Here is a 23,616-nt window from a genome sequence, read left to right as displayed (position 1 = left end):
TAAAATGTTTTGTACTTTTTTGGGATCTTGCCAGGTATTTGTGACCTGGATTGGCCACTGTTGGATACAGGATGCTCGGCTTGATGGACCTTTGATCTTTCCCAGTATGGCTATACTTATGTATTATGCAAGAGATCTATTCGCATATAATGGAAGCAATACATGCAAATCAATCTCATGCATATTCATTGTGGAAATCTTGAAAAGCCGACTGGGTTGCCCACTTCTGTGTTAGTGGTAACAGGGCAACCTGGAGGTGGGAAAGTGATGGAGATATTGCTGAAGGAAAGGATAAGAAACTATCTCAAATCCAGTGAGCTATAAGATCTGATAAAATATGATTTTAACACAGACTGATTTCTTTAATTTGGTTACTAGTGAACTAGATTGAGGTTATGTGCTGGATGTGGTCTACTTGGATTTCAAAAAAGCCTTTGATAGGGTTCTCCACAGAACAAACTGAGCGGCCTAGGGGTGGCTCACTAGGTATTCAGCTGGATAAGAAACTGGTGACATGTTACAGTGGGTAGTGACAAACGGAAATCATTCAGAGCAAATAAAGGGGAGTAATGAAGTGTCTCAGGGTTCAGCCCTGTGACCAATCCAATTCAGCATCTTTATGAGTGATATTGCCAAGGGGTCAGAAGGAAAAATTTGGCCTTTTGCAAATGATACAAATATCTGCAACAAAGTAGATATACTGCAAGGCGTAGACAAAATGAGAAGACTGGTCAAATGCTTGGCAGTTAAGAAGTGCATTGTGCTTATATACGTACTATTTTACATTCTAGTTTACAAAAAACCCCATAAGAAATAATAAAATTGAATGACAGAATTAAACGAAAATAATGCATTAAGGGTTCTATTTACAAGATCTTTTCTTCCATGCTCTTGCTATGGGGGGGGGGGGGGGGGGGGGGGAGGCTCAGTAAATGAGACCCTAAATACTTTTCAAGAAAATGCCTGCACTGTAGACTGATACATTTTTACATTTATACTTAGCTCATACCTTTCACTATAATAATAATCAACATAATAATTCATCCCTACTTCACTATCTCCATAATCAGTCTAGACTGGCCACATAGTTTTTATTTGCCTTCATTTTCTATGTTTTTTCTATTTTTCTATCAAGAAGGAGGCGTGATACCCAGCACATCTGTACAAGAATTGTCCTAAGCAGAAGGCTATGATCAGAAGAGAATGAAACTATCAGGCGATAAGCAGTTTCCCTTCTTTATACTGATCATACCGTTGGCAAGACAGTGCTACATAGAATTGTTTGCTGGGATTTCCTATCTTTTTAACATCATCTTTCTGGTGACATACCATCATCACCTGTCCTCTCCAACCTTTACCCCACCAAGCATCAACACCTTTCCTTTCTTCCCCAACAATACCTCCTCGCATCAGCACCCTCTCCTCCCCTCCCCCCACCACTTCCCCATATCAGCCCCGTCTTCTCTCCTATCTCCCCCCCCCCTCCCACCAGCACCATCTTCCCTTCTTGCCCCACCTCTCCACATCAAAATAATAACCCCCTCTTTTCGGCACATCAGCACCACCTTCCCTTTTCCTTTACCCCATTACTACCCAGACCCTACTTGTTGCTGTTCTCTTCTCCGTCGGCTTCCTTCTTACATCAGAAAAGCGCAGAGCTCGAAGTGTCGCGAGACCAACAGGCCACGTCCAACGTCTGGAACAAACCACCAGAAGAGGAGGCGGCGGCAGCTGAAGCAGCTGATAATGTTGCGCGCTAGCCCCTCTTGCCGGCTGGAGGCCGGGAGGAAGCAGAGGTGCAGCCAACCAGTGACATATCAGTAAAGCGGCTATAGAGTCACCTCTTTTTTTCTGCAAAACCTGAATCTTGGGTTACATCGCACGGGAACCCTAACGTTCAAAGAGCAGCATAATTTGTGCGCGTTTGAGGTTGGGTTTTGTCTTTCGGTTTTGTAGTACACTTGGATCTTTTCTTCACCGCATGCCAATTGATACGATGGTTGCCGTACTAACAAATAATTATTAGGATCGTCACATGTACCACCTATCTCCCGTTGTTTGCAAATTCCAACCCATGTCAGATAAATAAATGAAACTGACGTGTTTTTTTTTTTTAATTGAGTATTCTTGTATCATGTTTTTACTTCATGACACTGCGTACGCAGAAAGGGCAGTTCCCCTATTCTTTTACCTATGAACTTAAAAAAACTCTGGCGGTAGCAGTCTCAGCTTCATGTTAGATCGCTATACAGTACCTTAAAAGGTCTTTCATGGTTCACTGCACTCTGTAACCTGATTCCATTTCTTCATTCACTACCCAACATAGCAGCAGATGTCTGAACATACTGGCAACAGCAGCAAAAAAAGAGAGACAATTAATTATAGACTTGTTTCGTTCAAATCCACCCACTGAGACTTATTATCCTTGCCATTAGAAATCAAGTGTTTGTCCTTAAAATGTGCAAATAAGGTTTTTAAAAAGCGGGCATCGTTTTGGTAAATATTTTTTGTTATGGTGATCATGCCCTCCAATATCTGGATCCCCAAAATACAAACATGACTTGTACAAATGAGCAAAATATCTTAGGGAGATCCTTAGGTATAAACCAGAGGTGTTCATGCATTTTAGAAGTATGTTTAAGCAGGGTGACAAGAAAATTGTTAAAGATTTGTATCCTGGTGTCACCAAGATATTAGATAACTGGGAAAAGGCTGCACTTGAGTCACTTGCCCCGGGATTCGATATTGCGTGACTTAAGTTGAGCACATAAGTCCAGTTATATTCTGGATTTGCACAGGCAACTTAGTTAACAAGACAATCAGTGCCAATAATTGCCACTTAAGCAATTATTGACACTAATTGGCATTAATTAGAATTTACACGCAGAACTGTAAGCATATTCTGCAATGGGATGTGCGTAAATTCTAAGTTGCATAGTTAAAAAGGGGGTGTGGCCTTGGGCATGGAATAGGCGGGTTGTGGATGTTTCTCAAATCAATGTGCGTGGTTATAGAATACACCTGGTCCGTGCATAATTTACGCATTAGCATTCACACCAAGTTTTACTTGGCGTAACTACCCCGACTAAATTTAGTTTCGTGGATGGATGCGCACAGGCTTATTTTCGAAAGTGAAGGGTGCCCATTTTTTGACACAAATCAGGAGATGGGCGCCCTTCTCCCAGGGTCGCCCAAATCGGCATAATCGAAAGCCGATTTTGGGCGTCCTCAACTGCTTTCCGTCGTGGAGATGACCAAAGTTCATGGGGGCATGTCAGAAGTATAGCGAAGGCGGGACTGGGGCATCCTCGGTCGATAATGGAAAAAAAAAGGGCGTCCCTGAAAAACACTTGGATGACTTTACTTGGTCCTTTTTTTTTATGACCAAGCCACAAAAATGTGCTCTAAATGACCAGATGACCACCGGAGGGAATCGGGGATGACCTCACCTTACTCCCCCAGTGGTCACTAACCCCCTCCCACCCTAAAAAAAATTAATATTTTTTCCAGCCTCTATGCCAGCCTCAAATATCATACCCAGCTCCATGACAGCAGTATGCAGGTCCCTGGAGCAGTTTTAGTGGGTACTGCAGTGCACTTCAGGCAGGCGGACCCAGGCCCATCCCCCCCTACCTGTTATACTTGTGGTGGTAAATGTGAACCCTCCAAAACCCACCACAAACCCACTGTAGCCACATCTACGTGCCCCCTTCATCCCTAAGGGCTATGGTAGTGGTGTACAGTTGTGGGGAGTGGGTTTTGGGGGGCTCAGCACACAAGGTAAGGGAGCTATGCACCTGGGAGCTTTTTCTGAAATCCACTGCAGTGCCCCCTAGGGTGCCCGGTTGGTGTCCTGGCATGTGAGGGGGGCCAGTGCACTACGAATACTGGCTCCTCGCATGACCAAATGACTTGGATTTGGTCGTTTCTGAGATGGGCATCCTCGGTTTCCATTATTGCCGAAAATCGGAGATGACCATCTCTAGGGACGACCATCTCTAAGGTCGACCTAAATGTTGAGATTTGTGCGTCCTCATCTGTATTAATGAAATGAAAGATCGCCACCCATCTTGTTTCGATAATACTGGTTTCCCTGCCCCTTCGCGGGACGTCCTGCAAGGACGTCCTCAGGAAAAGTTGGGCGTTCGATTATGCCCCTCTCAGTGTATTATATAAACTTTACCCTTATTCTGTAAAGTACGCCTAAATTTAGGTGTTCTTTACAGAATAAGCCTAAAGTTTATACAATACTGAGCATCCATCCGTGCAACTAAATTTAGGCGTACTTTATAGAATAAGCCTAGGTGTATTTTGTTTTGGTGCTGATTTTTTAAGCATCATATATAAGATTTAGTTCTTGGTCTTCTTTCAAACTACCGTCAAAACCATTTAATGTCACATTTAATGAACCATTCAAATCCTGTGACTGGTTTTAATTAGTTTAATAAATTACATCATTTGCACCATAATTTCAGTGTTTAATCCATTCTTACACTGTTGTCATAATGCTGAGAATTTTGTAACACCTTAACTGACTATCCATTATAAATATAATTTCACATTTATTACATGTTCCTTTGAATTGGAGTCAGCCCATCTAAACTTGGTCAGTTTCTTTTTTGTAACTCCCCACCCTGAGCAGAGACTGAGCTGGAGAAGACTTCAGATTGGTAAAGAAAGGCCCAGTTCCCTGTTTTAGAAGTGTGGGGTAATATTTTCCATTACATCCATAATGTTTTATCTCCCTAGTTACCCTTTCCACCAGCATCCTCTGTTCCACTTAGTCCAGTCCTCCACTTCAGCCACTTTAATTCATAATTTATAAAGCATCCTGTTCTCAGCCTCTCACCCCTTCCCCACTTCCTGTATCTTCCTGCTCCCTCCACTTCTTTTGCTTCCTGTTGTTCCTCCCTTAAGTAAACTTGCACTGTCTAGGAGCCTCCCAGCAGTTCCTCTTGCTTCTGCCAGTGCCGCAAACATGTTGAAAACTCCTGTGCCTCGGTCTCAAAGCCCAAGAGTTTTCAATGTTTCAATTCATCTTTATGTTGAGGAAACTAAGAAGATTTTGTTATCTTCTAGATTGTCCAAGTTTCCATCTAATGGTGTATAGTTTATTCTTACCACTATTGGACTATAGTAATAGTATCTATGCCGGTAGCCAAAAAAGATTACTTAAGAAAATTCAAGTTGTTCAAAATACAGCAGCACGTTTAATATACCTTCCATAGCATCCCCAGATCAATCCAGAGACTTGTGGGTTATGCCCAGGGTTGCCAGGTGGAAAATTTTTTTCCCACCCAAAGGAGCCCAAATCCAGCCCAAAACCCGCCCAAACTCAAACCCCGCCCCTGACACCCCCACCGACATCAACCCCGGCCCCGCCGTCATCAACCTCGCCCCTGCCGTCATTGGCTTCGCCTCCTCCGTCATCGGCCTCGCCCAGAACGTCACTAACCCCGCCCAAAACGTCACTAACCCTGCCCCCCGCAGCCGAAAAAACGCCTAAAAAACCACCCAAAAGACACAAAAGAAGCCCAAAAAACCGCAACCCGCCGCGGGCAAAAATTTCCCGCGGCGGGTCGCGGAAAACCGCCCAATTGGGCGGTAAAACCGCCCACCTGGCAACACTGGTTATGCCCCTCCTCTAGCAGGTTAGATAGAGAGAACTCAGAAGTTTCCCTCTAGAGGGCATGTGCAGCCACGGTAACTTCAGTGTTCTCTCTATCTAGCAGGTAGAAGGAGCATACTGTGTAGCTCTGTGTTCCCAAGCTCCTATCCCGTTCCCTCGGGTGTTGAGCCATTAGTGAGGTTGAGGTGCTAAAGCACATTTGGGATACACCTGGTGGTGCCAGGTCCCTACCCTTCTCCCCCTGTCAGCCTGAAGAATTACCTGGAAGTAACTGTGTGCCCTGCCTCTTTAAAAAAAAAAAAGGCTAAAGATTTCACTTTTAAACGGGCCTTGCTCCCAGCTCTGAAATTTGTCTAGTACTGAGCAGCTTTCAGTTCAGCATTCCTGCAGCGTGAGCAGGGCTAAGACTGGGACGTAGATAAGACTGTGTAACGATGTCTGTACCGTCGGAGTCGGTTAAGCGCTGTTCGCGCTGCGGAGCTCATAGATCGGCGTGGGGGGGTTGCGAGGATTGTTCGGCTCCATTAGTTAAGACCGGGGTGGACGATGAGGACCGCAAAGTAGGCGCCGAGGCCTCGGGCTGCGAGGTGGTTTTGGCGGGACAAGTGGGGCTCGGGCCGACGCCTCCGCCAGCGCCATTTTCTCTCAGGGGCTGGCAGGGCAGGAGAGTGTTTCAGCTGGAATCGCGTCAGCTCAATCCGGCCCGGTTTCGGTGTCGGAACCGTCAGCCTTCGCGGGGTTTTCTCCAGAGTTCGTGCTCCTCATGCACGACGCGTTTTTGATACGCTCGGAGGGCGAATGTCACCCGGTGGGCATTTTAGAGGGTCCGGTGGCCTCGTGCTCGCAGCTCCTTCAGAGGCCTTCCAAGAGGTCGCGGGTGGAGCTTCCGGATCCCATGAGCGATGATTCGGGCCGCTCAGATGGTGAGAGTGACCAGGGGTCAGGGGAGTCATGTCCAGAGACCCTGCAGGACGGAGAGCTCCCCGCGGCTGAGGGGGATGATCCCACCGCGGCGAGGCTCTTCAGAAGAGAGGAACTGCTTCCTCTAATAGTGCAGGCTTTGCAATTTTGAATCTGTCTGCTCCAGAACCCTCGGTCCTGGTTGCGGTGAGTTCTTCTATAATGTCAGGTACTAGGGCCCCCCCGAAGTCTTTTTATATCCATGTGGCCATGCAGGTGCTCATTCGAGCTCAATGGGATTTTCCTGAGGCTAGTCTGAGAGTAGCTCGAGCTATGGGTAAGCTTTGCCCGTTGAGACAAGAAGATTTGGAGTCCTTGCGGCTGCCGGTGGTGGATTCACTGATTTCAGCGGTGGCTAAGAAGACCGCATTGCCCGTAGAGGGTGGGGCGGCTCTTAGGGACCCTCAGGAGAAAAAACTCGAGGCTTCGGTCAAGTCATCCTTTGAAGTAGCCGCTTTGACTTTACAGGCTTCGGTATGCGGCTCGTATGCGGCTAGAGCGTGCCTTTCTTGGGTCCAGAAGGCAACGTCCCCGGCTGAGCTAATTGAGGTTCTTCCTCTCCTGGAGTCGGGGTTGGCATATTTGGCTGATCTACTGTACGATATCCTTAGGGCATCAGCTAAGGGAGTCTCTTTGGCGGTGTCAGCTAGGCGGTGGATTTGGCTGAAGCATTGGGCCGCTGATTTGCCTTCTAACTCCCGGTTAGCACGGTTGCCTTTCAAAGGTAGGCTTCTGTTTGGTCATGAGCTGGAACAGATTGTTAAGGACCTTGGTGAGTCCAAAGGGCGGCTTCCTGAGGAAAAGGCTAAGAACCAGGCGAGAGCCTTTCATCCACGTTTTAAGGAGGCAAAGAAGTACAGGCCTGGTAGACTCGGGGGATTTGCAAAGCCCCGATTTTCTCAGAAACAGCAACAGCCCTTTCGTCAGGAACGTAGAATCCCTTCGGCAGCTTCCAGAGGGCAGCCTGGAGCCAGAGGTCCACAATGATGGGACCCTGGTCCAGTCCTCTCCGCCTATAGGGGGACTGCTGTCCAAGTTCGGAGAGGAATGGGCCAGGGTGACTACAGACGACTGGGTCCTGAGTATTATAAGAGATGGATACAAACTGGAGTTTGCTCGCACTCTAGGAGACAGTTTTCTTGAGTCTCCCTGCAAGTCGGCGACAAAGTCTGCAGCGGTGAAGGCTACCTTAGCAGAGTTGCTTCGCCTGGAGGCGGTAGTATCGGTACCGGCGGACGAAGTGGGGCAAGGTCACTACTCTATTTACTTTTGTGGTGCCAAAGAAAGAAGGTGCTTTCCGCCCAGTGTTGGATCTCAAAGCAGTCAACAAAGTCCTGGCGGTACGTCACTTCAGAATGGAAACTCTTCGCTCGTTGCTGGCAGTGGTACAGCCAGGAGAATTCATGACGGCCCTCTACCTGAAAGAGGCTTACTTGCATATTCCCATCTGGGCCCCTCATCAGAGATGTCTTCGGTTCGCGGTGTTGGGGCAGCATTTCCAGTTCAGGGCCATGCCTTTCAGGCTGGCCACGGCCCCGCACACTTTTTCCAAGGTGATGGTGGTCGTTGCTGCGTATTTGCAGACCAGAGGATTACAGGTTCACCCTTATCTCGACAATTGGTTGGTCCGGGTGCCATCTTACGAGTGTGTTCAGGCCACTCGGCAAGTGGTAGATCTTCTGCAGTCTCTGGGTTGGGTGATACATTTTCAAAAGAGTCATCTCGTCCCTACTCAGACGTTGGAGTACTTGGGGGTGCGATTGGATACCACCCAGGGCGGAGTTTTTCTTCCGAATCAGCGACGGTTCAAGCTGGTGGAGCAGGTTTCGTCCATTCTGCAAACTCCGGCCCCAAGGGCCTGGGATTATGTTCAGGTACTGGGATCAATGGTGGCAACGCTGGAGGTGGTGCCATGGGCGCGGAGTCACATGCGACCTCTACAATGGCATCTTCTCAGTCATTGGTCTCCTCTGTCCGAGGACTACTTGGTTCGAGTCCCCTGGTCTCCACAAGCTCGTTTTTCGCTCTGATGGTGGCTCAAGGCGGAGAATTTGCTTCGGGGCATGCCCCTGTACACGCCCGACTGGTGTGTAGTGATGACAGATGCCAGTCTGTTGGGTTGGGGGGCTTACTGTCTCGGACATTCGGCTCAGGGGAATTGGACATTGTCGGAAGCAAAACTGCAGATCAATCTTCTGGAACTGCGGGCGATTCGACTGGCGCTGTTGGCATTCAAATGGTTGATATCAGAGAAGCCAGTTCGGGTCCTCTCTGACAATGCGACGGCGGTGGCATATGTCAATCGTCAAGGGGGGACAAGGAGTGCTCCACTGGCGAAGGAAGCTGCAGTACTTTGTCGTTGGGCGGAGGTCCGCTTACCGCAGCTGTCGGCAGCGCACATTGCAGGGGTCTTAAATGTTCAGGCCGACTTTCTCAGCCGGAACCGCTTGGATGCTGGAGAGTGGGAACTGTCCCCGTCAGCCTTTCGGCAGATCTCGGAATCGGTGGGGAACGCTGGTAATGGATCTGATGGCTCATCTTTCCAATGCCAAAGTGGCTCGTTTTTTCAGCAGAGCCAGAGAGGTCGGTTCCGAAGGGTTGGACGTTCTTCTTCAGCAGTGGCCGTTGGAGCTTCTTTACGTCTTTCCTCCGTGGCCGATGATCGGTCAGACGGTGGGCAGAATAGCTCGTCATCCGGGACTGGTGGTTCTAGTTGACCCGGATTGGCCCAGGCGTCCGTGGTATGCGGATATGATTCATTTTCTGATCGACAAGCCGTTCCATCTAGCTCATCTGCCGGAGCTCCTGTTGCAGGGTCCGGTAGTCATGCAGGATCACACTCAGTTTTGGCTTACGGCCTGGCTATTGAAAGGTCGCACCTGAGAGCTAAAGGTTACCTGGAGGAGGTGATTACCACGATGTTGTATGCGCGTAAGCGATCTACTTCTACTGCGTATGCTAGAGTTTGGAGAACCTTTGTGGCCTGGTGTTCTGTGGCTGGACTTTCTCCGCACTCTGCTTCTCTGGGGTCTATCTTGACTTTTCTACAACAAGGCATGGACAAGGAGTTGTCGCTTAACACGTTGAAGGTGCAGGTGGCGGCTTTGGCCTGTTTTAGGGGATGGTTGGGGAAGCATTCCTTAGCCTCCCATCCAGATGTGGTGCGTTTTCTGCACGGAGTTGGGCATTTGAGGCCTCCAAGAGTGCCGGTGGTGCCGGTGTGGAATTTAAACTTGGTACTTCGGGCTTTGTAACGACCTCCCTTTGAGCCTCTGAAGAAGTCATCTTTGAAGGATTTAACGTTAAAGACAGTGTTTCTTGTGGCTATGGCGTCCGCTAGGTGGATATCGGAAATTCAAGCACTCTCGTGCAGAGATCCCTTTCTCCGTTTTTCGGAGGCAGGAGTTTCGGTTAGAACAGTTCCGTCTTTTCTGCCTAAAGTGGTTTCTCGTTTTCACGTGAACCAAGAGGTAGTGTTGCCATCTTTCAAGCGTGAGGATTATCCTGACAATTTTCGAGTTCTCCGGTGTCTAGATGTTCTGAGAGCTCTTTGTGCTTATCTTGAGGCGACTAATTCTTTTAGAAAGTCAGATCATCTCTTTGTTTGCAGGAGGTACGAAGGGCAATATGGCATCTAAGGCGACCATTGCTCGATGGCTAAAGGAGGTCATTTCCTCCTCATACCTTTTGATGGGAACAGAGGCGTTCCTAGGGGCGCTGACACCCGCGGCGGATCGCCGATGCGCCCCGCCCCCCCGGGTGCAGCACGACCCTCCCCCCCCGGTGAAAGGACACCCCCCCTGGCGAAGGAACTCCCCGGGTGTACACCGCTGGGGGGGGGGGGGGTGCCGCGTGCCTGTCCGCTTCGTTTCCATGCTTTCTCTGCCCCGGAACAGGAAGTAACCTGTTCCGGGGCAGAGGGAGCACAGAACGAATGTAGCGGACAGGTGCGCGGCACCCCCCCAGCGGCGTGCACCCGGGGCGGACCGCACCCACCGCCCCCCCCCCCTAGGAACGCCACTGGAAGGGAAAGTCTTCTCTGCTGAACATACGGGCACATTCCACAAGAGCTCAGGCGGCATCTTTTGCAGAGTCTCGGCTGGTGCCATGGGAAGACATTTCGAAGGCGGCGACTTGGTCATCCCTGCATACATTCTCGAAGCATTACCGGATTGATGTAGCGGCGCGTCGGGAAGTGAATTTCGGGGCTTCAGTGTTGGCGGCCGGAGTAGATCGGTCTCACCCTGGTTGAAGTGTGCTTTGGTACATCCCACAAGTCTCTGGATTGATCTGGGGACACTATGGAAGGTAAAATTATATCTTACCTGATAATTTTCTTTCCATTAGTCCCTCAGATCAATCCAGAGGCCCTCCCTATTGTTCGACTTCGTGATTTCAGATAAGATCAGGGTAATTAGCTAGTTCTGTTCGACTTCGTGATTTCAGATAAGATCAGTATAATCAGATAGTTCTGTTCACGTTCTTTTTTTGGTTGAACGGTTGCTCGGTTACTGTGGATTTCAAGTTAAAATTTTATACTTATACCTTTAGCAGCACGGAGGATTCTCCCAGTTGATGCTGCTCTTACAGAGGCAGGCGACTGTGTTTGGTCCATTTCATATTGCTTTGGTATCGTGTATACTGAAGTTACCGTGGCTGCACATGCCCTCTAGAGGGAAACTTCTGAGTTCTCTCTAACCTGCTAGAGGAGGGGCATAACCCACAAGTCTCTGGATTGAACTGAGGGACTATGGAAAGAAAATTATCAGGTAAGATATAATTTTACCATGTACATTTATTTTGAGTTATTCTTCTTTTGATAAGTTTGCAGTGGCTGCTGGTTGAAGCCCATATGTGTTTTAAAGTATGTGTAATAGTTTTTAAAATATTTTATGGTCAAGCTGCATTGTATCTGTCTATCTGTCTACATTGGTTCAGATGTCTGTTAACAATAGTTGTTTTTGAGATAGTATGATTTTACATTTTCCTACACCGAAGGGGTTGAGATACAAATCCATTTTTATTTCAAGTCTCATTTATCAAGCTCCAGACATTTGGAATTCTCTTCCTAGATAAATTAGAGTTATAAAGAATTATTATTTAGGAAGGCATTGAAAACTTATTTCTGTAGGAAATATTTGGCTGTGCAATATCCAAAAGTAAATCCAAATGGATTATTCCCAGTGACTGTCTGGTTCTATCGTAGTGTAATCCGTATAGCGCTTATATGGTGATTGCAGAATATAAGAAAAGTTGTAAAGTACAGTAAAGTAAAGTGTTTCCAGTACTGGTAGAAACAAGAGGAACTGCAGGGACAGCAGCCCAGACAGACTCACTCACTGGCTTCTCCTCCTAAGGTCAGGTTTGTGCTGCCACAGGTGCACACGTGTGTAGCCTGCTCTAGGAACATTGTTCAACTGTGCATTGATGCACCTAAGAAGGAACAGTTTTGCAATGTTGACAGGGAACCAGGACTTCGGGTGTTCAGATTGGGCATGGGGTTGGCTTACCCCGGGCTTGATACAATGTTTTAAGATGGGATGGCAAAAGGGTGGCAAGCCACTTTTTTGAGGTGGCACTTGCCATCCCATAGTGACGCCTTTGGCCAGAGGTTAGTTTTCATATTTCTGATTTTATTCAATGGAGCTGACAAAGGAGAAAACATTCAAATCAAATACACCGATCTGCGGCAGGAATAAAGTGTGTGATTTTATACTATATGAGGTTCACTGGTATGTTAGTTAAGAAGTCCTGAACACAAGCCACAGCATTGAAAACATTCTCCTGTGCATCTGTCAAACTGCCAATAAAAGCACAAAATATTTTGAACGTAGTCACAGACTGAGCAAGTTAAAAGTGGTCATTTCTTTAAAGGTTGTTTTGACCACGTCATCTTCCTTCAGAGCACAATTGTCATTGTTTTTATGCAGCTTACTATGATTTCTTCGATGGACTAGTCATGTTTCTGTTGTAAGTAATTTAATTATCAGCTGTTACAAATTTTTCAAAGGTCATTGAACTGACCGAAATTGCAGACCACTCCTCAATGCTTAGTGTTGGAAAGATGCCCCTGTGTAGTTGGAAGAATGGAGTGGACTGGAGCCCCATCATTGGGAATTGCGAGCAGCCATGGGCATAGTTTGACAGTTTCATTGGGGGGGGGGGGGCAAAGGGTGGAGCATGGCACATTAGCATATTAATTTGCATACATATATCTTATACATATTTATTGTAGTTATTCAAAACATACACACAAGCCTAGAACACTGAATATGAAGCCTATATATATATATACTGTTTAGAGACTGCAACCACTGCCCAATGGCGAAACCACAACAGGCGCCAGGCAGTAATTGACAAGGCAACTTTCTTAGGAGAAGCCAAGATGAGATCGTATAAGGAGTCATCTAGGTTAGCCAACCCAGTTTCAATACTGGGAATGTCCAGCGGTGACTAAGAGTCTGGATCAGCCAGAATATCCGCCACCTTCTGAACTCAGGACAAACCAGCCGGTGCCATATATAACTTACAGATAGATGCCTGCAAGGATAAGGCCGCCACCTCAAAAGAAAGCTTGAGCGTGGACTCAAGCTTCTTATCTTGTACATTCTTGACAGCTAAACCCCCCCTCAACTGGCAGGGTAGTCTTCTTCGTCACAGCCGCTACCATGCATCCACCTTGGGCAATTTCAGCTTATCCAATTCATCCTGCACAACAGGGTAGAGGTGTACATATTCCTTGCTACTTTGAGACTGGCATCTAGAGTTTCCCACTTCACTGTGATCAGCCCTTGCATGGCCTCTTTCACTGGAAAGAGATTGTAAACTCTGTTGAGCAGAGATGGTCTCTTACATGTTTAGTGTACAGTGCTGTGTACGTCTAGTAGCGCTTGTATATCACAGAGGCCATGGCAAGGTGCAAACCCTCCATATTTCTAGTTTTTATTTTAGTATTGTTATTTTGCATTTCTTGAGCTGGGAGCAGACCTGAAATTGCAAGAGAGCTAGAAATGTATTTTTTCTGGTAATTCTACTTCTAAGGCTGTAGAAATTTGTGGTTTGACATTTGGCCTATGCTAATTTGTGATAAGTTTCTGGTTAGCAACCAAGAGCCAGGGACTGCTATGACAAAGGACACCTGCAGTATCCAGATAAACAATCAAAAGGAGAAGTAAGTGGGTTTGGGTGAAATTGTAGCTTCAGCAAGAGGGTGGCGGCACTTTCCTTGTCATCAAGCAGATGAAGCCATTACGTATGGGTTGTGTCCATCAACCAGCAGGGGGCGATAGAGAGCACTCAACTTTTCACAGTGCCTCATGGCCAGCCAGCCAGCTCCACTGCCTCTTCAGTATTCTCTATCTCCCCAAGCAGGGTGGCTGCAGCTTCTTCGAGCTCCATCAAAAATCTGCCTGGGGGTGGCTCCTGGCTTGCCAGTTGTTAGCCGGGGTGTTAGAGGCTATAGCAGCTTCACTTTGAAGGCACATAGGTTAGCCCTTTCCCCGCCTTACCCATGCCCCCGTGGATGTGGACATATTAGCTTGCTTTTCCCTGTCCTTTCCCACTCAGTGGATGCAGGCACATTGGTTTGCCTTTCCCTGCCTTTCCCACTCATCTGAGCCTCCGGAGTTCTTATTACCTCTGCTTTCCTCACAGCGTTAAAAAAAAAAATGGAACAGAGGTTTTCCTTTGACTCTTCTATGGGACCGGAGCTGTGATACTCGGTCCGGTGAGGTAAGAGTGTTTTCTAACTCCTCCGGGGTGGGCCCGCGATCGTGGCGTTTTTGGCGCGAAACCACCATTTTGAATTTTCCCGCCATTTTCAGCGATGGCTGCAGAGAATGTAAAGCGCTGTTCCCGGTGTGGCAATCGCAAATCAGCAGCGGGGCTCTGTAAATCGTGCTGTACAGGTGTAAGAGCCGGCCCGAGCATGGCGAGCGATGATTCTTCCCGCTCAGAGCTGGCAGCGGATGCCATTTTGAATTCTCCGCATGGCACGGCCTCCGTAGAGATGGAGAGCCCTGACCCCGAGGAGGGGGACCTCGAATTGAGGGTATTCAGGGAGCGGCTAGCCCCGGACGGGATCTGGGTGCCCAGGGCGAGTTTTTCTCCCCTGATTTTGTGTTGTTATTGCATAAAGCATACATGCTGAAAAGAGCTCTCCCTCAAGGGTCGTCTGAGGCTCCTTCTATTGTCCCCCCCAGTGGATTCTGGCCTGGGATTGCCCGCTGAGGCTATTTTCCCTGATAATTGGCATAAAGAAAAGTGTAGAAGGGCTAATTCCCCTTCAGATTGTGGTGCACCTCCTCCCCCTCCCCCCCGGTGGTCGGGCTGTGAGGATTCAAAGAGTTCTGGCAGGCCTTCGTGGTCTGAGGAGCCAGAGTCAGGTGCAGAATTACCACAGGATCTGGATGATTCCTCCGCGGTGAGGATTTTCCACCGTGATGAGCTGCCAGCGCTTATTTTAGGTGCCCTATAGGTCCTTTCTATTGAAGAGCCTGACAGTGGCATGGCCTCCTCTGTGAATCCTAGGATGGCTAGTACCAAAAAGCCTGCTCGAGCCTTTCCTTTGCATGACTCCATCCAAGAGCTTATTTCCACTCAGTGGGCTGACCCCGAGGGACCTTTGAAAGTTTCCAGGGCTATGGGGCAATTATATCCTCTGCGTGAGGAGCATTTGGCTCGCTTTGCAATGCCTAAAGTAGATGCCCCAGTCACTGCGGTGACAAAGAGAACTACCCTCCCTGTGGAAGGAGGATTTGGCCTGAAGGATATACAAGACCGTAGGCTGGAAGCAGCACTTAAACAGTCCTTTGAAATTGCAGGTCTTACTGTTTGGGCATCTGCATGCAGTTGTTATGCTGCTAGAGCCTGCCTGGCGTGGTTGCAACAGGCAGTGGAACAGCCCGGAGATGGAGCGGAGCCCTTCTCGGATGTGGCTCCGCGGCTGGAGTCGGCCTTGTCCTTTTTGGCTGATGCCCTTTATAATATTGTCAGAGCTTCAGCTAAACAAATGGCAGTAGCAGTGGCGGCTCGCCGTCTTATTTGGCTACGACATTGGGCAGCGGACATGGCCTCTAAGCAAAGGTTGGTGAAGTTGCCCTTTCAAGGCCTTCTCCTATTTGGTGAGGAGTTGGAAAAAAAATTGTTAAAGGCCTGGGAGATCCTAAAAACCTGGCCCTTGGAGGCCTTCCTCCAAGGGCCAAGTGGTCCACTCCTCTTATAGACCTCGCTTCCATGAAGCTAGAAGGTACCGCCTGGGGCGTTCTGCTGGGTTCACTTCTTGTGCCCGTTTTTCAGCAGAGGAACTCCTTTCGCTCAGGGCCATGCCAAGGGTCTCTGGTGCCCCCCTGCAGACTATCAGTTGGCGCCCCGCGCCCCCCCCCCCCCCGTCTCCCTTAGATGTTTCTCCCTTGCTACCTGTCTTTCCTTTAGACTGAAAACTACAGGCCCAGCCAGACCTGACAAAAGGGTCTACCACACCCTTCAGTGTCAAGCATATACTAGAAAACTGTAAATTAACTTACACAGGAAAGCAGTTTAAAAAAATAAACACAATTCCTGCTGTTTCTTAACACTGCTGTCCAGAGAAAGCACTGCCTTTATAAAGAGGCTTTTCAGTGGGACTTAGCCTATTAAAAACTATTAGCATAATTAGGAATGGCCAGCCCTTGTAACTGCAGAGACCTAAGCTTTGATTATGCATGTTCCTGTCTTTGTTACGGGGGGGGGGGGGGGGGGGTCTCTTCATCTCATTTACACAGTCTGACCTCCCTGGCTCACTGGGAGCCCAGTGTCTTGGAGACTGCTATACATTGCAAAATAAGATAGCAGATGTAAATTCTCAAAGTGGACATATTCCAAACACTAAAATGAAAATAAAACGATTTTCTTCTACCTTTGTTGGCTGGTGACTTTCTTTTTCTGATCATGCTGGCCCAGTATCTGATTCTGTTGCTGGTATCTGTCCTCTTAACTCCATTTCCAGGGCTTCCTTTCCACTGTATGTATCCCTCATTAATAAGTCTCTGACTCTAAAGTTTAGCAATTTCATTAAAGCAAAATGTATTTTCACATATCACAAACTCTTCCTATCCAAGCAGAATGTTTTATATAAAAACAAATAGACAAAAAAAGCAATCAGATTTTTACTTACCAGCTATTCTACACTATACGTCAGCTAAACTTCCTCTTTGAACCTCAGCCAATTAAATGGATTTTAGCTGTAGCTATGATAATTATATACACATCATTGCAGTCATGCCCTCCTCTCAGTGTACATGCTCAAAAAACAAAAACTTTGAACCACTTACAGATAACAATTACACTATTTATTTTTTATTTCTCCCCAGTCTCACTTGCACACCTCCCTTCAAACCTGTTCTCTTTAATTTAAATGTTGTTCAAGCTCACCCTGAATGAAAAGTTCTTCCCACACCAAAGACATATATAGCTGCTGGTTGTACTCTTTGCAGTAACTTTAGCAGAGTGTGTCTGTCTCAGCACTGCTAGGCTACCTTCACTTCTCGATGCTGGAAGGGCAGGGGAGAGAGGAGAATCACAACTTCAGGTAAAAGATTTTGCAAGTGAGTGGCGCCCTCTAGAGGTCAGCGCCCCCCTGCGTTGCTTACCTCGCTTACCGTGTCGGCACGGCCCTGCTTTCGCTCAGACAAGCGTTCCGCAGCCACCGGCTCTAGGCCTGGAGTTCAGGGGCGACCCTCTCAATGATGGTGCGCCGGCCCCCTCCTCGCTTCCTGTCATCGGAGGACGTCTTTCCTTCTTTGCTGAGGAGTGGGCCAATATTTCCTCAGATCAGTGGGTTCTAGACCTGATCAGAGATGGCTACAGAATAGAATTCAACGCCCCAGTAAGAGACGTGTTTGTGGAGTCCCGATGCGGTTCTGCCGCCAAATGGGCGGCGGTAGAGGAGACTTTGCAAGGTCGGATTCAGTTAAGGGCCGTGTCCCCGGTACCTCCCGCCGAACACAGCTACGGCCGATACTCCATCTACTTTGTGGTGCCGCGAAAAGGTGGGTCTTTTCTCCCTATTCTGGACTTAAAAGAATTAAACAAGTCCCTGAGAGTGCGGCATTTCCACATGGAAACCCTGCGCTCCATCATTGCTACAGTACAGCCAGGAGAGTTTCTGACGTCTCTAGACCTGAAAGAAGCTTACTTGCACATACCAATTTGGCCCCCGCACCAGAAGTTTCTGAGGTTTGCGGTGTTGGGAAAACATTTCCAGTTCTGGGCCTTGCCTTTTGGCCTCGCCACAGCTCCCCGAACCTTTTCGAAGGTAATGGTGGTAGTAGCTGCTTTGCTCAGGCGAGAAGGTATCAGGGTTCACCCGTACCTAGACGACTGGCTCATCAGAGCAGACTCTGTAACAGAGAGCTATCAAGCTACAGCCAGAGTGGTCTCAGTACTTCAATCTCTAGGCTGGGTCGTCAATATGGCCAAAAGTCACCTGACCCCCTCGCAATCTCTAGAATATTTGGGGGCCAGGTTCGACACAGACTCGGGCTATGTATACCTACCCGAGCTAAGGCGGTTGCAAGCTTCAGAATCAGGTCCGTCTGCTCCTGAGGATGCCCCGCCCGCGAGCTTGGGACATTGTCCAGCTGCTGGGATCGATGACAGCCACATTGGAAGTGGTGCCCTGGGTGAGAGCGCACCTGAGACCTCTACAGTATTCCCTACTTCAAAGATGGTCTCCAGTTTCTCAGGATTATCAATGCAGACTTTCTTGGCTCCCTGCGGCCCGACTCAGCATGGAGTGGTGGCTCTCAGACAGCATGCTGCGGCGAGGAATGCCGCTGGCGCTCCCCGATTGGTGTCTAGTAGTGACAGATGCCAGCCTGAAGGGCTGGGGCACACATTGCAAGGGGGAGCATGCTCAGGGTCTATGGACACCCGAGGAGTCGGAGTGGTCCATCAACCGCCTGGAGTTGAAAGCGGTGTTTCAGGCGCTTCTGGCCTTTCAAGTGACCCTGGAAGGATTGGCTGTCAGAGTGATGTCGGACAACACGACAGCAGTGGCCTACATAAATCGACAAGGCGGCACTCAGTGCAGAGCACTAGCCGCGCAGGCCGAACAGATTTGCCACTGGGCCGAGCGGCATCTTCAGTGTCTGTCGGCAGCTCACATTGCAGGTCAGAGCAACGTGCAAGCCGATTATCTAAGCAGGCATCAGATCGATCCAGCAGAATGGGAACTTGCAGACGAAGTATTCCTGCAGATATGTGCCAAATGGGGCAAGCCCGTGATGGATCTTATGGCGACAAGTTCAAATGCCAAAGTCCCGTGCTTCTTCAGCAGACGAAGAGATCCTCGCTCGGCAGGGTTGGATGCCTTGACTCAACCCTGGCCTCCGGGCCTACTATATGTGTTCCCTCCGTGGCCCTTGATAGGGCGCGTGCTCCTGCGGATTCGGCTGCACCCAGGAGAAGTGGTCCTCATCGCCCTGGATTAGCCCAGGAGGCCTTGGTATGCGGACCTCCGACAGATGCTAGTGGAGGCTCCCCTTCCTTTACCTCTGGTACCGAACCTGTTGTCACAGGGCCCAGTAGCCATGGAGGACGCCTGCCGCTTTGGTCTTATGGCATGGTGATTGAGAGGGCGCAATTGAGGGACAAAGGCTATTCAAACAGTCATTTCCACTCTCCTGCAGGCCCGCAAGCGTTCCACTTCCGTGGCTTATGCCAGGATTTGGCGCCAGTTTGAGTCTTGGTGTGCTTCAAAAGCGATCACACCCATGCGGGCTCCTGTCTCGCCGATTCTGGACTTTTTGCAGGATGGTGTACAAATAGGCTTGGCCTATAATTCCCTGCGGGTGCAAGTGGCAGTGTTGCCCTCCCTTCGTGGTAAGGTTGAAGGCGTGTCTTTAGCTGCTCATCCAGATGTGGCACGGTTTCTTAGTGGGGTGCTTCGGCTCCGGCCTTCCGTACGAGCACCCTGTCCAGCTTGGAACCTGGGGCTAGTTTTGAAGGCCCTGCAGGCTTCTCCTTTTGAGCCGCTTCGGCGAGCATCGGAGAAAGATTTGACACTAATGGCCGTTTTTCTTCTGGCCATTACTTCGGCGAGACGGGTGTCAGAGCTCCAGGCGCTGTCCTGTAGAGACCCATTTCTGCAATTTTCAGAGTCAGGGGTCACGGTTCGGACCATGCCTTCCTTCATGCCTAAGGTGGTTTCAGCGTTTCACCTAAACCAGCCTATTTTCTTGCCCTCCTTTGATAAGGAGGAGTTTCCAGAATCTTTTGGGCAGTTGCACCTGTTGGATGTGCGCAGGACTCTGCTGCAGTATCTGCGAGTTACTATCTCTTTCAGGATCTATGCTCATCTGTTTGTTTTGCTATCAGGTCCTCACAGAGGGTCTCCAGCGTCTAAAGCCACTATTGCCCGCTGGCTCAAAGAAACTATCTTTTCAGCTTATCTGCTTGCCGGCCGGTCTCCGCCTGTAGCCTTTAAGGCGCATTCTACCAGAGCGATTTCTTCCTCTTGGGTTGAAACTGGAGCACTCTCTCGTCAAGAGATATGCAGTGCAGCAACATGGGCTTCTAAGCTCTCTTTTGCCCGACATTACAGGCTGGATGTGGCTGCTAGGAGGGATGCACGTTTTGGAGCACAAGTGCTAGCGCGTGGTGTGACCTGTTCCCACCCTATATAGGGATTGCTTTGTTACATCCCATACGTAATGGCTTCATCTGCTTGATGACAAGGAAGGGAAAATTAGTTTCTTACCTTGGTAATTTTCTTTCCTTTAGTCATAGCAGATGAAGCCATGAGCCCTCCCTGTATGATTGTCTGTATGCTGTGAATCTGTTTCAGGTTCTGTTCTTGTTTCCTGAAGTTCCTTCTTTGGGAGAAAGTTGGAAAACAGTCTTCAGGATTCATGTTCACTTATAGGAGGATGAGTCCATTCCCTCCAGTTTATGTTTTGGAGGATGAGTTTATTCCCTCCAAGAGGATGTGTTCATTCCCTCTTTTTGAGTTCATGCCCTTGTTAAGGGGCCATCGTTCGCTGTGAGGAAAGTTCATGTTATTCCCATTGCGGTTTGCCATACTGCTTTGGAAGCTTCAAATACTGAAGAGGCAATGGAGCTGGCTGGCCATGAGGCACTGTGAAAAGTTGAGTGCTCTCTATCTCCCCCTGCTGGTTGATGGTCACAACCCATAGGTAATGGCTTCATCTGCTATGACTAAGGCCCAGATGCATTAAAGACATTGGTAATTCCCGTTCCCTACCGATTCCATAGCGAATCGGTAGGGAACGGGAATGCATCAACGATAGGGAATGCAAATGAGCTACTCGTTGTAGCTCACTTGCATTCTCTAGTCCTTCGGTACCTGAGTCGGAGAATCGGGACGTCCCTTTAGATTAGGCTCCTCTTCCTGGTCTCTTCAGCCAATCAAAGCGGGCTTAGCTGGCTGTTGTCAGCGAAACGTGCTCTGATTGGCTGAAAAGACCAGGAAGAGGAGCCTAATCTAAAGGGACGTCCCGATTCTCCGGCAACCAGGAAAACATAAAAGTTTTGCTGTGGAGGGGCGGCGAAGACAAAATAGAAGAGGGGAAAAAACACCAGCGCCGGTAGAGCTAAAAAAAAAAAGGAAGAAAAGACGTCTCTCAGAAGCGCAGGGAGAGTACGTCCTTAAAGGACGCCCCTCACATGCGCTCCCTGCTTTTTTTTTTTCTTTTTTACCTTTTTTGGGGGCCCTTTTTCTTTCCGATTCCCTCACAGGAGCCCTAACAAGAGGTCAGACATCTCGTTAGGGTTCCTACGGTAAGGGAATCGGAAAAACGGTAGTGCATCTCATTATAATGGGCTGCAATGGTAGTGCAGCTCATTATAATAGCTTTTCAATCATTTGCATTCCGTTTTCGTTGCCTGCTACCGTGGCAGGGAAAATGCCCTTAGTGCATGCCCGGGGTGAACTACTTGCGTTTTAAACTGGCTGGAACCAGTTTAAAACGCAAGTTGTGGGCTCGTTAGGTTTTGTGCATCTGGGCCTAAAGGAAAGAAAATTACCAAGGTAAGAACCTAATTTTCCCATCATGGTGACTATGCATAACTGGAATATAGGTCCATCATTATCTAATGAAAACTTATGCTTATGTAAATGACAGGCTCTAACTGTCCATGCAATGAGGGAATAAATGATAGGAGTTGGAAGATGGTAGAAAGTGCTGGAACAGGATTCACCATAAATGGAAATAGATGTTCTGGAAAGATGCATATTCATTAGGTAGGAAGTATAATTAAGATAATAAAGAAAGGAAGTAAAAGGTATATAAGAGGAAATAGAACTGAGGATGAGGAGCCTCAGTGTGTCTACACTTGCAGGTGGACATATTGATAGCTCCCTGGGAAACCTCTGTTTTTACTTGCTACAGACTATGCTCTATTGGGCTTTTATTTGTTAAGACAGTGCACTCCATTTAAGTGCACATCACATAAGTGCATGCTCTGTTTAACTGCATGCCGTACTTCGGTCCCATTTTTGGCGCCATCAATTTCTATAGGGACAAACTTCGGTTTAGCGCACCACTGATAAGTGCAAGATTCGCTTATATGCATGGTTTAAGACCGCTCCTCTGTAGGAAAGACTCCGCATTAGCGCACGCACGGAATATGGAAGCCAATTGGCGCGTGACAAAGGGGCGGTAAATTTGAAATCTCATTGGTTAACTGCCACAGGCAGAAGAAGTGAAAGAATGTTGTTAGAGTGTACACTGGAGTAGTCGTCACGCAACTGTAAGACTTTAACACTGGCTGAACGAATAGAAGTTCTTAAAAAATTAGAAAACAAAGTCAAGCATCTATTGCTAAAGAATATGGTGTCAATCCCAGTCAAATTTCACGTATCTTGAAGCAGAAAGATCAGCTTCTGGAAGACTGGCAAAACAGTACAAATCCACACCGGAAACGTAAATGGGCGGGAAAAGCCGAGGATATAGAAGGCGCACTTCTTCGGTGGTTTTCTCATGTGAGGAGCAGACAGTTTCCTGTCAGTGGTCCACTGCTTATGGAGAAAGCTAATCAGCTAGCTGAAAGTCTTGGACTAACTGAATTCAAAGCCACTGTTTGATGGTTGGAAAGATGGAAGGAGAGGAACAACATAAAATTAAAGAAACAGCATGGTGAAAAACAAGACACTGGTGACTTTGGTGCTGAAAATTGGGTTGTTTCAGTTCTTCCTACCATCTTGAACGAGTTTGCACCTCGTGACATTTTCAATGCTGACGAAAACGGTCTCCACTGGTGAGCAATTCCTGATGGAACACTTGCATTCAAACAAGCCGAAACTACAGGAAGTAAAACGTTGAAGGACCGACTGACGATCCTCCTGACGATAGTGAATTTCCTGGAAGCCAATAAGTTGCAAGATCCGAGACAACATGGTTTTACCAAAGGGAAATCGTGCCAAACGAATCTCATTGAGTTCTTTGATTGGGTGACAGGAGAATTGAATCAGGGATGAGCTATGGACATAATCTACTTAGATTTCAGCAAAGCTTTTGACACAGTTCCCCACAGGAGGCTCTTAAATAAACTGGACAGGCTAAACATAGGACCCGAAGTGGTGAACTGGATTAGTAACTGGTTAACGGGCAGACGCCAGAGGGTGGTGGTAAATGGAGTTCGCTCGGAGGAGGGAAAGGTGAGTAGTGGAGTGCCTCAGAGATCGGTGCTGGGGCCGATTCTATTCAATATATTTGTGAGTGACATTGCTGAAGGGTTACAAGGTAAAGTTTGCCTTTTTGCGGATGACACCAAGATTTGTAACAGAGTGGACACCCCGGAGGGAGTGGAAACATGAAAAAAGATCTGCGGAAGCTAGAAGAATGGTCTAACGTTTGGCAATTAAAATTCAATGTGAAGAAATGCAAAAAGTGATGCATTTAGGGAGTAGAAATCCAAGGGAGACGTATGTGTTAGGCGGGGAGAATCTGATAGGTACGGACGGGGAGAGGGATCTTGGGGTGATAGTATCTGAGGACCTGAAGGCGACTAAACAGTGTGACAAAGTG

General features: G+C 48.1%; 1 protein-coding gene across 5 annotated transcripts in view; it reads right to left on the bottom strand.

The window, feature by feature from the left end:
• Positions 1-23,616, bottom strand: part of FBXW5 (F-box and WD repeat domain containing 5) — a 249,011-nt gene that overhangs the window by 177,793 nt on the left and 47,602 nt on the right. For 3 of the 5 annotated variants that reach the window (XM_030206922.1, XM_030206925.1, XM_030206926.1), the window contains exon 1: positions 1,605-1,675. The exons of 1 other annotated variant lie outside the window; for it this stretch is intronic. The gene's annotated coding sequence lies outside the window, so the exon portion shown is untranslated. Of the gene's footprint in view, positions 1-1,604; positions 1,676-2,255; positions 2,310-23,616 lie in introns of those variants that run through there. One more of the 5 variants, XM_030206923.1, reaches the window with a different exon arrangement.

The sequence above is a fragment of the Microcaecilia unicolor genome, chromosome 6 (assembly GCF_901765095.1).
Source record: "Microcaecilia unicolor chromosome 6, aMicUni1.1, whole genome shotgun sequence".
NCBI classification, from domain to species: domain Eukaryota; kingdom Metazoa; phylum Chordata; class Amphibia; order Gymnophiona; family Siphonopidae; genus Microcaecilia; species Microcaecilia unicolor.
This window is presented reverse-complemented; position numbering and strand designations above follow the sequence as displayed.